General features: G+C 39.8%; 2 long non-coding RNA genes across 3 annotated transcripts; both read right to left on the minus strand.

Moving 5' to 3' along the window:
* Nucleotides 1–1,201: 1,201 nt before the first annotated feature.
* LOC133731502 (uncharacterized) lies at nucleotides 1,202–3,068 on the minus strand. Its single transcript, XR_009856690.1, has 3 exons — nucleotides 3,043–3,068; nucleotides 2,516–2,576; nucleotides 1,202–1,481 (listed from the first exon to the last, which is right to left on the minus strand). It is a non-coding gene; the product is annotated as an uncharacterized LOC133731502 (long non-coding RNA).
* Nucleotides 3,069–6,422: 3,354 nt separating this feature from the next.
* LOC133732165 (uncharacterized) lies at nucleotides 6,423–9,030 on the minus strand. 2 transcript variants are annotated; one of them, XR_009856962.1, is made up of 7 exons: nucleotides 8,422–9,030; nucleotides 8,199–8,261; nucleotides 8,029–8,113; nucleotides 7,885–7,934; nucleotides 7,273–7,321; nucleotides 6,734–6,860; nucleotides 6,423–6,647 (listed from the first exon to the last, which is right to left on the minus strand). It is a non-coding gene; the product is annotated as an uncharacterized LOC133732165 (long non-coding RNA). The 2 variants fall into 2 exon arrangements; XR_009856961.1 differs by having other exon boundaries at nucleotides 6,423–6,860; nucleotides 8,422–9,027.
* Nucleotides 9,031–14,441: the final 5,411 nt, after the last annotated feature.

A 14,441-nucleotide genomic window follows, 5' to 3' on the forward strand; every position in this document is an offset into this window, starting at 1 on the left:
GTTGGGCGCCTATGCAGACTGTCCGCTCAGGGTGCTCGTCCAAGACGCAGACAACCTTCAACGACGTTTCCATGTTGACCGGCTCCTTCTTTACATAGTTCTTCTCCTCATCCCTAGGGTCCTCGAAGATATTTGGTGGCGGTGCCTGGTTACCCACCGTTAAGATTTCATGGCGGCACGTTGACCGCGCTATAGTTGTTGAATAGCATTCTCGTGCCAACTGCTGACTTCCCCTCACACAGTCCGTGCCGTTGGGTGTGGGGAACTTCATGAGAAGCATGTATCCGGCAATGATGCATTTGAGCTTGTTGAGTGCCGGCCGTCTGATGATGACGTTATACGAGCTGAAACAATCGACGACTATGAATTCCGTATGTACCTCCGCCATGCATGGACTAGTGCCAATAGTTAGCCGCATGTCGTCAGAACCCAGTGGTTGCGTGACATCACCGGAGAAGATGAGCAGCGGTTCATGATCCCAGAGTAATTTTCTGTTCCGCTTGAGGTGGTTGTAGCAACCGTTGAAGATGACGTTGACAGCGGACCCACTATCCACGAGGATTCTCCCCACTGAAAATCTGCCAAGAATGGCGTCGACCAAGAATGGGTCGTCATGGGGTAGATGCACTCCGCGTTCCTCCTCCTCTGAGAAGGTAATAGGTTCCCAACCTAACTTTGGGAGTTTGGCTGATCTCTCGTAGCGGATGTTGCAGACTTCTTTTGGGTGATTAGCGCGTGCATAGCGCTTCCTTGCCCTGTGAGACATGCTAGTGATTAGAGCACCGCCGTCGATGGTGTTGATGTGGCCCAAGGTCTCAATGTTGGCGATCACAGGTGGCGGTTGGCGCACCTTGAACTGCTCCATCTTGCCGTCACGGTACAAGGTCTCAATGGCCGTTTTGAGAGCATTGCAGCTGTTGGTATTGTGACCACTGTCCTCGTGGCATTTACACCACTTGCTGGTGTTTCTTGGTTTTCCAGATTTTGGGTATCTTGGTGGGGGTGGCGGTGGGATCTGATCTTGCACTGATTGTATATTTCCTCATACGAGGCTGTAAGGACTATAAACACCGCATACCGCTGCGAGGACTCCATTTGTTTGTTGCGGTTATGACAGGACCCGCCCCAGTTTTCACCCTGAAATCCGAAGTGGCCCTGCGGGACCCACTTTAGAAGAAATTCTACCAAAAATTTGGCGGAACTTCCCCTAAAAGTAGGCTACCCAAAACCTGTAGGAAAACATTTACACTTCTAAATCATCCATCCTTAATCTTCTGGAGCCATCTGCTCCCCAAATCACAACTCCAATTTCACAAATATCAGTCTCAACCCAAAAGCAATATTAATCCCATAGGTTATCAGAGCAATACTAATCCACTAGGTAACAAAGAAAACAGAAATAGAATGAGTACGCGGAAGCAATGCTGTTGGCTATGCCTCGACTCCATGTACGCCCGACCTCAACTAATTTCGCCTGCAAACTGGGCATTTGAAACCGAAGGGCCCAGGGGAAAAGTATTGAAAAACACGTTAGCGTGAGTGGACAAAAATAAACAAATTTTAACAAAAGGAAATTTAATACTTTCCCCATTTATTTCTCTAAAAACTCCCGATGCATGCAATGTTTAAGGACAACAAAACAAGAGAAGTTCTGTACAAGAAAAACCGACTAGCCCCGCTAGTCACAACTAAAAGAAAAGATTGAAACTCCAGTACTCAAGAAAAATAGAACCAGCCCCGCTGGTTAAACGGAAATCGAACTAGCCCCGCTAGTCAAAAATAGTAAAGTGAGTAGGGGAAGACGATAGCCATACGAGTAAGCCTCCCAGGCTCGGGTGATAGCCTCCCAGGCTAAAGTACTCCCGTAATATACCCTTACGCCACTAAGTGTAGCGATAGGATACTGGGCTTCAGAATTACTGTCGCAGAGACAGTAACCAGCGCCACAAAGGCGGAGGGCTTCGGTGATCCCATCACCTCGCCACAAAGGCGGAAGATCAAAGCTAGCAATGATAATAGTCACCCAAAGTATGGCAAAAGAAAATCCGAAAACCACAGTAAAATCATAAATACATAAGGCTTCCCCAACTCTCGCAAATGAATTTCCAACGACGTGTCCCACACGCCAAGAGTATCTCAAATCAATAGCAAAAATGCAAGAAATAATAATAAATCATAATCTCCATAATTCGAAACAAAACCAATTCCAAAATCATCATCAAGGCATTCTCAATGCCAAAATCCGAAAGTCGATAAATAAATAAGAAAGATCGATAAATCAACGGCGTGTCCCACACGCCAAAAATAAACTCATATTCAAAAAATAAATAAGATAAAATAAGCATGATCCAATGACGTGACCCCGCACGCCATAAAATCTTCAAATAATAAATTATCCAAAACCATTTCCGAAAAAAATCATATGCACGAGAAAGTAATACGATAAATAAATTATCATCTCGGAAACAAATAAATAAATGCATGCATCATTCTTTGAAAATAAAAGTCCACTCACAGTACTATTGGGCGACCACGCAAACGAGTTCCTTCATTTAACCGTAGCTCGCGGCATTGCCCTGTACACAATTATATTTCTGTAAACGACAATCCGATAAAATAATTACGAACCTAAACGAAACCCGAAAATCCCTATCTCCATTACTTCTCAAATTCAACCCAAATCTCTTCCACAACACCAATTCCTCAATTTATATATTCCACAACGAAAACGAGGGAAAGCCGACGGCCGGATTTCCCACAATTCAATCACAAAACTTCAAACTTCGGAAATTCACAAATAATTCCAAACCCCTCCAAAATTCACCAAACTTCACATACAAGATCTACAACAATTCTACAATTTAATGGGCTAAAAACTGAAATTAAAACACTGCCCTACACGCCTCCACGCGCCACCAACAGTGGCAGTGCGTGGGCCCCACGCGCCACAGGCAACCACCTCCGATGGCCACCAAAATTTGGCAGCACCATCTACTCAACAAACCCAACCTCTTTCTCAACTACAACAAGTTCCAATTTTACCTGGAAGAGCTCCAATTTGGCCGTTGAACACAAGCCCAGAAAACCCAAGAACCCTAGAAATTGAAATTGTTAATTCGACCTCTACACTGCAAATGAAATTGTTAATTCGACCTCTACACTGTAAATTGAAATGAAAGACCTTAGGGGAAATGATCTATGTCAAAAACCGAACCTTCGATGCCAGTTTGGTGGCCGGAGACTACCGGAATCGGAAAATATCGGCGTTGACTCAAAACTGCTACAGTGACCTTCCTCTTCTTCTCGTTGCTGCACCTTCCACAGTTCATATTAAGCTACGAAACGAACCCAGAAATGAAGAATAGGAAGAGAGCTTTCCAAAGACATCTTATACGTTAAAATCCGTCGCCGGATGGAGGAGTTATGGCCGGAAGAAGGTGAAGAGGTCGGAGAGGAAGAGAGGGTCGGGGAGAGAGAAGGGAGAGGGCTCGGTAAGTTTCCGAAAATGGAAACTTACCACAGTAACTCGGCTATTTATAGAAACTTACCATATGAACAGTAACTTTAGTATTTCGCTTATAACTTTCACATACGAACTCTGATTTTTACGTACCACATATGCACGCGCTCGGTTTAACGTCCTCTACAACTTTCATGAAGAACATTTTCTCAAATTTTGACCCGAACAAAAAGTCAACTTTTAGGGCTACTGAAGTTACCGAAAAAGAGTAAAAGTAAATCAAATTGTCGTTTACTGTCCAAATGACTAGTAAACCGGTGAATTAAGATACGAGATGTTACATTCTCCCCTCCTTATAAAAATTTCGCCCTCGAAATTTCATGCTGGTTAGAAAGAAAGAACACACCAATTGCTTCAAAATACCACAATCTCAAAACTTATCAAGCTCTTCCTCAGATTAAGCTTTCCTTTTCGCAACCTCAAATCAAACCAACAGAAACTCTTATGATCCCCACTACAAAAGCAATGAAGATATGGCTATAATCCAAAATTATCAACGTCCAAAGTTGAATCACTTGTCTTGTTGAACCATGTAGCACCATAAACTCGCAAGTACATGAATTCCGGGGTAAAAGAAAATTCATTTCAATGGTTAGCTCAGATAACACATGGTATTGTCGTCACAAATCACCCTATTAAAATTATAGCATTCATAACCTTCTCACAAAAGTCGCTTAGTGAAAATCCAACCCATTTACCAACAACATTGTGATAACCATGCCACAAGATGGTCACTGCTAATCAACAATTCCAAAAGACATCACTTCCTTAGCTACCACAAGACAGCACTTCCTTCCTTGTTTGTGCTTAAGTTCCTAATCGAAGGTCGTTCACGTAAAGGTCCTATAGTTGTCAAACATACAAAGGTCGACCTCAAACGAACCTATAAGTTCTTAATCAAGTAGATTATGGGGCCACTACACTTCCACTGCGCTACTCTGATATCTGACTAAAATCATTAGTCCAGCCTTGAGATGACGTTCCGAGCCGACTAAGAAAACTCATTTGATAGCTACCTTACTGGCCACACATATAACACCTCACTCAAAAACTTTTATAAATACGATAATGTGGAAAAACTTTTCTAAATCAAATGTGTCACAAGAAATTTACTATTTACAAATGCCTCCGATCAAAACTGCTAATAATTCTCACAAGTTAGTACTCGCTTAACTACCATGTCCTGTACCACATCCTCAAAAATCCAGTGCAAGCAAGAATTATAACTACTAACTCTACTCCAGCTCAACGAATTATATCCGGAAGAAGATGCATCACACTCAAGTTGTTCTTAGCCGAAGCTACACTTCTTTAATAGTCATAGATCTGAAATCTGGTTGAATCCATGTCGTTCTCGTTGATCTCTAATGCCACATTTGATAATTCTACTTCATATGCCAATGTAATTCTCACAACCGAAAACACCACTATCCGTACTATTAAATACTTGATTGGAATTCAGATCAAACTCAAATAAAATAGCTTCCTTAGATAATTAGAAAAACTCTCTCTCATAACTGCTCCACCAGTCCCAAGTAGAACATTTCCAACCATCTGTCCGACATCACCTCATAACAATTCTACTACAGGTATGACATATAGAAAAGTTCTAAATTCTGTATGTGTCAAATCCTCTAATGGACACATACCTCTAATGGACTATGATGCATCAAACAACACTAGAAATTGTTCCAAATCTGATCCTAAATCTGACCAATAGGAAAGAAATTCAACATTTGAAAAGAAAAATCCTCAAGCTGGAATCTGGTCAGAGGCAACAATCCCAACAAAATTCACAGCATCCCTTGTTGACTCAACAGTTCTAAAGTATAAATATGCCCTCAAGCATTACCAAAAAGTCTTATCCACTACTAAGCAAAAATTTGCAAAAACTCTTTTGCTCAAAACAACCTGGAGAGAAAGTCGAATAATAGGCCAAATGGAAAAGCTCAAAGTCAATTAATTAAACAAATAACACTTTGCGTACCACAGAAACGAAAATCTAATTCCCAAGACAAGAAAATGAGATATCAAAAAAGTTCATTATCTGATGTTACAAGAATCACTAGAAATTAATCATGTCAAACAACGTTCACTATGCCAATAATAGCTTCAGACGACAGATATCATCTGTCGTCTAATATGCAAATTATCTGTAGTCTATCCAGCTGTCATCTCTAATGGCATCAGACGACAGATATCCTCTGTCGTCTGTTCTCACTCAGACGACAGAAGTTTCGTAAGGCTCTGTCGTCTGAACAACCCAACTTTGAAGGATTTGGAACTTTCTGTAGTTATTAATCACATACAACGACATATTAATGTTGTTGAAATGAGGTACAAACTACAGTTTTAATAAAACCTCTGTCGTCTGAAAACAAATAAGAACACATATATATGTTGTCTGAAGTTACCAAAATAAAGACTTGTTTGACAACCTATTGTTTGAATGCATTTTTAACGACATTTAATTGTTGTTTGTAAATCACTTATAATTGGGTAAATTATGCTCATCTGTCGTCTAAATAGTTGTAAGACTTTATTTTTATGTCGTCTGTCTTGTATTCCAACCACAGTTTTAAGTTTTTATGTTGTCTGATAGAAAATAAAACTTCACATTTCTGTTGTTTGATAATCAATTGAACTTCAATTTTCTGTTGTCTGATAAAAGTATTATGTAGTTTGATAGTGAATTGAACTTCAGTTTTCTGTTAAAGGCATCTCTGTAGTTTGATAGTGAATTGAACTTCAGTTTTCTGTTAAAGGCATCTCTGTAGTTTGATAGTGAATTGAACTTCAGTTTTCTGTTGTTACTGTATTTGTGATACAACATATCATAAACCTGCATTTGTTGGATTTGATGGATTTGAACCATAGCAAACCTCATTCTGTACAGTAGTCATCAAAAAGAATTATAAGATCAATTCCTCATTGCATAAATTAACCCACCAAAATACATATCCATCAGTAGCATAATACTAAACTAGCTAGCATGCTACCCTTTACATTAACTGATTTTAATTACTGCCATTGTTGCATGGATCCTAATCTAACTAAGACAAAAACCTAGTAGCATCCATAGAGTAGTTACAGCAACTGCATGCATTTGTTCAACACTTTCCATCAACTGCATGCATTTGTTCAACAATTTCCATCAGTTCTGTCAAAATGCACAAAAGCAGTTCCTAGACACTACTACTGCTCATAACCTACCAGAAACAAAAGCATATATATAGGCTGATACTTAATTTTCTGGGAACTTCAAAACATGCTTAGCCCATTCCGCTCGGATCTCATCAATATCCTTGTCTGTGTAAACCAAATTTGACCTCGTTCCCCACTGCAATAAGGAAATGCAGCAAATTAAATATGAAAGTTATATGCACAGAGCATGCACTATATCATTCACAGAAATTTCTTATCTAAGTACCTTTTATCTACTCAACTACTGATTATACTAAGCCTAAATGCCTCGAACAAAGAGAGCTTCAACTAACAGAAACAATATATATATGATAGAACTTTTCATAGGACAAAGTCAAGGATGGACACTCTTTTTGAGTATAACGAATATGTAATTATGCATCACGTGAATATTGGAACCATTACAGTATATATCTGCAAATTAAAACTTAAAGTATTGTTGTGCTTCTAGACCAGGTAAATTTCACATATACCACTTAACCATCTCAACAACATGAACAATATCATTCTATCTCAATAATTCAGAAGACAAAATTCATCTTCTTTACCTCAGTGTATGCCAGATCTTTGAAACCACTTCATACATCTCCCTGTTCCCTGTTCAATATGCACAACCTCCAAAATCAGGCAGCAATACTTTTACTTCTACATAAATTAAATCAATTTCTATAAGAGGAGAAAACATAATCAGGCAGCAATACTTTTACCTCCAAAATCAAGCCGTAATCTGCAATCCAAAAGAAAACATAAATTGATTTCTTAATGCATAAACTTTAAGAAGAGATTCCAAAAGAAAAAAGAAAAAGGGAAAGAAGGAAAGAAGAGACCTTGGCAATCACACCAGTGCTACAAAAATATTGAAACAAAACACAAAGCACTCATAATTTGACTCCACTAGAACTCAATTCAAAGCATCTTTCTAACTCAGCTTATCAACAACACTACCATATAGAATAATAGAACAGTGGAAGCCACAATTTTACTCCCAACACCATATACCTGACCCAATTATCAAATGCAGGAAAAAGAGTGCATAAGAAACTGAACAAAGCACTCACAGAAGCAAATGAAATAACCAGATGATGGGTTTTTTATAAAATGGTTCCAAAACAATCAGATAAAAGATGAATCCTTTGCCAACAATAGAATCAACAACTTACCAAAAGATTTGAATGACAGCAGATGCAAGATTTCTAATCAGCAAGTGAACCTACCATATCAAATGCATTAATTTTCAGCAGATGGGTAACTCATAAAAACTGCAAAAACCAATCCTTTATGATATGAACAATAAGATTCTTTACCTTCCTCTCCATAATGTGCAGCCAATACATCAGTTGGGATTTCTTGCATCCCATATATTTCAATATCTGTCGAATCCCTCCCAGCCTTTGTAAAATACAGTTTTTGCCAAAAAGAGTATCAGTAGAGTGAAACAAAAGAAATAAAAAGACCAAAATCAATGATAAGCAACCTATGGATTTGCAACTTGTGCTGCATCTTCTGCCCCTTCTGATGCCAATGTACCAGCAATGTCCTGGAATATAAAAAGAAAAATTGAAAACAGAACCAATAATTCATTGATAGAGATTTCACAGGCGCATATTTTCAAAGAAGTAATTTGGCCCTCAAGCATTTTGGTGGACCAAAAGAAAAAAGTAAACTATATAACCAGACAACCCATGAATGCTACCTACCTTCAGGTGCTGCAACTGAGAACTATAAACCCGCTTCGAATACTCAGATAGAAGTTGACCAAGAGCATCTGTATTTGGAGGAATTGCAGCACCAAGTCCGGCCATCCAACCATCCATTATTGCAGTTGAAAGAAGCTCCAACTGACCGGTTGCGCCTCCTGATGCATCATCTCCCGTAACAGAGAGAAAGTCAAAAATGATTGAAGGACAAAGGACAGAGACTTATAATTAAAAACAAAAATGAGTGAATGATATAATTGAAAACAAAGGACAGAGGACAAAGTGAATGATATAATTGAAAACAAAAATTGAAAGAATCATACTAGTCGTAGGATATTGCTGACATGTTGTGATATGATTGAACCAAAAAAAATAATTGAAAGCATCATCCACCCACCTTAAAGTGAATGATATAATTGAAAACAAAAACTGAAAGCAAGAACTGAAACCATCATCCAGACATCCACCCACCTTAAAGTGAATGATAAACAAGAACTGAAAGCATCATCCACCCACCTAAAAGTCTCAACAGAATGCAAAAATTCAAAGCCTAACTCATGTAGATGTGGACATGGCCGACATGTTATTCCTTACCAGTTCTAGGTTCAACTGATTCGGCGGGTTCAAGATTCAATGTTACGTCCCGAACCAGTTCTAGTAAATTCACCCGTTTACTAGTCATTTGGACGGTAAACGACGTTTACTTTCACTTTTACTGTCGTTTCAGCACTTTTAGTGGCCCTAAAAGTTGACTTTTTTGTTTGGGTCAGAATTTGAGAAAAGTTTCTTCATGAAAGTCGTAGAGGACGTTAAACCGAGCGCGTGCATATGTGGTTCGTAAAATTCGGAGCTCGTATGTGAAAGTTATAAGCGAAATAGTAAAGTTACTGTTTACGGGTACTGTTCATGGTAAGTTTCTATAAATAGCCGAGTTACTGTGGTAAGTTTCCAATTTTGGAAACTTACCGGCTCTCTCTCTCTCTTCTCCCCCGACCCTTTCTCCTCTTCGGCCCGATTTCTTCTCTTTCCGATTTCTTCCTTCTCCGGCCGACCCACGATGGAATCCGGACACCGGCAGGCTCGCCTTCTCTCCCTTGTCACGCCTGGGGTGGTGTTTTGCTGTGGCTCGACCGGTGGAGCTCGGAATCGAGCCGTGAAGTTCACTGTAGCAGTTTGGGAGTTTTGTTGATTTCCGGCGATTCCGGCCGTCTCCGGCCACGAAATTGGCATCGAAGGTTCGGTTTTTGACATAGATCATTTCCCCTAAGGTCTTTCATTCCAATTTGCATTGTAGAGGTTGAATTGATGATTTTTCATTTCTAGGGTTCTTGAAGCTTCGGGGCTTTCCTTCACCGGCTTGATTCGACCACTTCGAGGTAAAATTGGATGATGTTGTAGTTGGGAAGTTGGTTGGGCTTGTTGTGTAGATGCTAGTGCCGGAGTTTGGTGGCCATCGGAGGTGGTGGCCGCCGGCGCGTGGGGCCCATGCGCTGCCGCTGTTGGTGGCGCGTGGAGGCGTGTTGGGCAGTGATTTAATTCCAGTTTTTAGCCCATTAAATTGTATGATTATTGTAGAGCTTGTATGTGAAGTTTGGTGAATTTTGGAGGAGTTTGGAATTATTTGTGAATTTCCGAAGTTTGAAGTTTTGTGATGGAATTGTTGGAAATCCGGCCGTCAGATTTTCCTCGTTTTCATTGTGGAATATGTTAATTGAGGAATTAGTGTTGTGGGAGAGATTTGGGTTGAATTTGAGAAGTAATGGAGATAGGGATTTTCAAGTTTCGTTTAGATTCGTAATTATTTATTCGAATTGTCGTTTATGGAAATGTACTTGTGTACAGGACGTTGTTGCGAGCTATGGCTAGATGAAGGAACTCGTTTGTGTGGTCGCCAATAGTATTGTGAGTGGACTTTTGTTTTCAAATAAGTGATGCATGCATTTATTTATTAAAGTATGCTTTATTTAATTAACATATTATTTTCCGAGCATATGAATTGATTTTGGAATTTGATTTCGGTTTATCTCGTGGATTTGCTTTCAATAATGATTTTCATGAAGTAATTATGATTTATACCGGTTGTGAATTTCGGTTATTAATTTGTTATGCTCGGATTCGAATTTATAATTGATGTTGAATTTCGACGAATTATTTTTCCGAGATGATTTCCGGAATTTATTAATATATTTTATTCGTCGATCTTGAGATTTCTGGAATATTTTTCGAAATGGGATTTTGATGGAATTTGGCATTTGGAATGTCTTGTTGATGATTTCGGATTTGGTTTATGATTTCGAGAATATTTTTGGCGTGCGGGGTTACGTCATTGGCATATGTATTTTTCTCGTGAGATGATGGGGAAGCCTTATTGATTTTCGAGTTTTCAGATGGATTTTAACCCACCATACCTGGGTCGTTATATTTTATTGCTAGCTAGCCTATTTGTACTCCTCCCTGCTTACTATGTGTTTGTGGGTGAGTAAGAGCAGAGCATGGGATGCTCCAGAGTGTGGGACACTCCGACCCGAGCTTGGGAGGCTCCCTTCTTGTATGGTGATAACTTCTTCCCCATACTTTTTCGTGACTTGACTAGCGGGGTTAGTCCGTTATTTTCATAACCAGCGGGGCTGGTGTGTTTTCACGAGAATTTTGGATTTCGATGTTATCGTAACCAGCGGGGCTGGTGTGTTTTTATTAGAATCTTGGATTTGTTGGTAAATGTGTTTTTCTTAAATGTTGCATGCATCGTGTTTTTAAAAGGAATAAATGTGGGAAAGTATGAAATCCTTTTTCTTTTAAATTGTTTATTTTTGTCCACTCACGCTAACGTTTTTCGTCTACTTTCCCCTGGGCCTTTCGGTTTCTATTGCCCAGTTTGCAGGCGCTATTAGTTGTGGTTGAGCGTACATGGTTCGAGGCATAGTTGGTGAATAGCTTCCGCACTTCTTTGTTGGCTCTGATCTATCGTGGGTTACTGTTTGGGTAGTCCACTTTAGGGGTGACTCGACCAGTTCTCGGTAGAGTTATCTCTAAGGTGGGCCCCGCAGGGCCACCTCGGATTTTAGGGCGAAATTCGGGGCGGGTCCTGTCAATTTGGTATCAGAGCATTAGGTTGTTAGGTTCTGTAGACTCGTTTCTATTCTGTTACCTTATATGCTTGGTGTTGCCCAGTACCTCTCGAGTGATGGCCCGACTGCAGCGGTTCTCCATCGTGTACTCTTCGGTGCTGTGGTATTCATCAAGTGTGTAAGGTACAAAGCTAGTTGGTTTTCTTCTGGTGCTATGCCTCTTGTACGCCGACCTCTTAGGGTTTTCTTTGCGTATTCGATTGGTTAACTGTTTTGCGCCTATCCCTAGTGATGGTAGAGTAAAACTACTCTACAGTTTTGAGTTTTGTTGCGAAATGTGATTTGAGGAAAATGTTGTGGTTGTCTTTTCCTCGTGCCAACAAGTTTGTTAGGGCAAGGATTAAGGTGCGGAAATCGGAATTCGATTTTTTGTTTGAGTGTCTGAGACGAGTGACAATAGCTTTGGGCTGTCTCTGGATGATATAATTGTTTCGGAATCAGGATCATTGGTGGGAATGGAACTAATGGTAGTTTTGACTTTGAATCAAGTTTCGAGAATTGTGTTTGGTGATGTGATCGGTTGTTAAGTAGCATTTGAAATATTATTGGAAGTTTTTGGTGATTCTTTGGGAACCTCAGTGTTGGAAACCATTTACAAGAGGAAATTGGATTGTTACGTGGTGGGACCACTTTTAGATCCGTGTGTTGTGTGGTTTGATACAAGATATTGGACGAGTGCAATTTGTTCTCCATCATGGATACCGTTCGAGGAAGACCTGGTGAATGGTGTTTTGTCGTCCTGGAAAACTATTTGCTGTTTGAGTTTAATATGTGTAGAGGATTGCTTTGGAGGAATTGAGTGGTCTTACTATCTTGGTGTCATTACTGGTGGTAATGGTTAAGCTGTTGAGATATTAGTTCTGACGTTGAACTGAGTCTCGGAAGATGTGTTGCATGAGGTGATTGGCTATGTAAGTGACATTTGGGGACGTGTATAGTTGTTACTTGTCCGTGTTAATTTCGAGGGCGAAATTTTTATAAGGAGGGGAGATTGTTACGTCCCGAACCCAAATTCACCCGAGAGAGAGAGAGAGAGAGGGGGGGGGGGGGGGAGAAGAAGCATACCTTATTGGTCGAAGCCTAATCGCGACCGCCCAGAGCCCAGCATACCCACCTAGCGCCGCCCAGGAATCGGCTAGACAGACTAGATGGAACCTTGCCCAAACTTACTTTACCCAAACTTCTATACCCAAAACTTCCATACCCAAACTTGCTTTGCTGGAATCGCAGGAGGATGAGAGTGTGTGTGAGCTTGAGAGGGTGAAAGGGATTGAGGGACTGAGGTTCATGAGAGTGAGATCGAGCGTGCGAGGGAGAGATTGGCTGAGAGTCAGAGGCAGCAAAACGAGCCCGAGTTTTTAGATCTAGGGTTGTTCTTTTTTTCTTTCAGCTAAGGGAAAGGTCCTAGCAAAAGGAGCCCGAGTTTTTCTTTTTTAGCCAAAGGAGGGATCGAATACTTTAGATTAGCAAATTAGCTGTCAGTTTCCCGTTTACTCATACGACATATGAATGTAGTCCTAATTTTCCACTCGTTTCCCATTTACTCAGACGACATATGAATGTTGTTCTAAATTTCCACTTTTTCATGCGAATTTATCAGTTCTTTCAGACGACAGATATCTGTCGTCTTAATTTTCTAACTTACTAAAAAGTGAAATAGTATGGATTTTCATGCTATTCAGACTACAAAATTAATTTATATGTCGTCTAAAGAAGTTTAAAAGATTCAGACGACAGAAAACAAAAATTCTGTCGTCTGAAATGTGTCGTCTGAAGGCATTATTGGCATAGTGGTTGAACTTGCAAGTACTAGAATATAGTCAACTCTTCTTATTTAACTTAAGGCCAATGCTGATAGAGGACGACTGTCCTTACCAAAAAGAGGATAAGATGGCCACAAATCCGCTCCTCGATCGACGCTTAACTTATAAAATTTCAGCTACAACAAGAATCCCTATGACTTTCCTGTGCTAACCAAAATTGTACCAAAAACTTTCCAAATCTTTTCACCAAGAATTAATCCAATAACATAACTCAATCATAGTAGCTCAACAATTAGTACTTAAATATCTGTTGAACCCTTGATAGAACATAAGCCCAATCAATTTATTCCAACTCGACTCCTACTTCCTGTTCAAGTCGTCTTACCCTTAAATAAGTAGTGACCGGATTTCACTCATACTAACAACTTCCTATACATTTCCAATTAAGGGTCACCAGGGTGACAAGGTTCGCTCAATTCCTCCAAAGAAATCCATTACATATATTCGAATCAAGCAATAATCAATTCCCCAAGGTAGCTAACACAATTCTCAAAATCTTTCCTGAACAATCCTTTATATAAATCATAGGACACCCGTCCAACATCTTGTAGCACACCAAGCGATATCCGGATCCAAACATGGTCTCACCACAATAATGATCCAATTTCCTCAAAGTAATCATTACTGAAGTAGATCACTTAAAAAAAAAAACATGCTATAATACCTTCAGCCCAAAATAACAAGAGTCCTGGTCAAACCTTGACTCGAAATATTTCCGGAGCTAACTGAAAACTTATTTCCTTAAAGTTATTCCACCAACCGCTAATATCATATCACAACCCATCCGTTAGGCAAAACTTCCACCAAGAGCCTATCACAATTCAACCTTCAAGGCTCCATGATTCAAAACTCGAATCCGATTCCGTATCACATAGTAATTCCGTTCGAACTTCTATGGACACCCAACAAGGTCATTACCGCTATTCCCCAAACTTATGTGTAACTGTTTCACTCAAAAGCGGATAACCAAGGACACCTATTTGCATAATATCACATACGAAGAGTTGATTCCAACTCTCCCAATTATTTACCGACCAAAACAGTAACTCTATTATAAAACCTTAAGCAT

Source organism: Rosa rugosa, chromosome 2 (assembly GCF_958449725.1).
Source record: "Rosa rugosa chromosome 2, drRosRugo1.1, whole genome shotgun sequence".
Classification (NCBI taxonomy): Eukaryota; Viridiplantae; Streptophyta; class Magnoliopsida; order Rosales; family Rosaceae; genus Rosa; species Rosa rugosa.